Source organism: Morone saxatilis, unplaced genomic scaffold, assembly GCF_004916995.1.
Source record: "Morone saxatilis isolate NCDOM2014 unplaced genomic scaffold, NCSU_SB_2.0 Contig17, whole genome shotgun sequence".
Taxonomy (NCBI): domain Eukaryota; kingdom Metazoa; phylum Chordata; class Actinopteri; family Moronidae; genus Morone; species Morone saxatilis.
In genome coordinates, this window is record NW_023339729.1 from 26,602,957 (window position 1) to 26,604,219 (window position 1,263).

A 1,263-nucleotide genomic window follows, 5' to 3' on the forward strand; every position below is an offset into this window, starting at 1 on the left:
GTGATATCCAACGTGTGTGATGAAAGAGTCTCTGTCAATCACAGTCATTGAAAGTAGAACTGCGAGTGATAAACAAAGTTAAAAGGGCTGAGGCTGCTCCACGATGTCTGTAAGTAAGTGAGGAAGTGGAAGAGAGACCACAGCTAAAGGTTTCTAACCACAGCTGCAGTGCTGCTCTCACCATGCCAAAAAACACTTCAGGGTTTACTTTACTCTTTGATAGACAGATTCTTTAAAAAAAAAAGTACTGATCAGAAGATTTCTTTGAACCCACAGTGTGGAGGTTTTAGTGTCTCAGCATGCATGAGATGTGTGAAGTGATGCATCCAACTGTCTGTCACATTTGTCATCTCTGTCCCGGTTTAGTTGACCACTGACAGACCTTAAACTGTGACCATGCTTTAAAAAGCTCTTTCTTTTTATAGTCTTTCCTGTGTCAGGGAGGTGTTTGGATCTTCCACAAAACTAGTTTCTCACACTCTTTTTGGAAGATTATAGATTTATATTAAGAAGTTCATAGTTTCTTGTTTAAGTTACATCTTCTGGTGTTTTGTTCATTATGTATGTAAAAGAGGAAGAAGTTGGTTTTATTTTTAACAACTTCTGTCTACTGCTTTCAGACTGAAAGATCAAGACAGTCTCCTTCCACATTAGGTAGAAGTGTTTTTGATATGACTGATTTACTTCTGCAGTCTTGTTTCACTGACTGTGAAGTCACACAGAGACATGAGAGGTACAGCTATGAGTTTAACTGCAACATCAAGTGGATTTGTCATCCTTCTCCTCACTGTACCAGGTATTGTATTTCTACATTCTCAGACCACCAAATGCAATATGCGTCCATACAACAGTGATAAATATTCATGTAGTTACAGCGATGAGTATGTGTTTGTGTTAGTGATTGCAGTCAATTAGATTCTGAGGTTTTTAAAGTCAGGATACCTTTCCCCAAAACACCTGTACTGCTTCAGTTGTCCAATCTTGTGCCATAGACAGCTAACAGTCTGCAGGTTTTCATTCCCACTAATGACTTTGGCAGGTGATGTCACCTCTGTAAAAGTCTTTAAAATAAGATTAAATCGTGCAACAGTTAACTCTCCGTGGCGAATGATTTGACACTAATGACAATTGTTTTATAAATGTAATTCTACCAAAATTAAGGAAAAACAAGTCTGTTCTCTGATGAGCTTATGAAGTTGAGTTTTCTGATGTCCTCTTCTATTACAGTAGTACAGGGACAGAATGACTGGGGAGTGACTTACA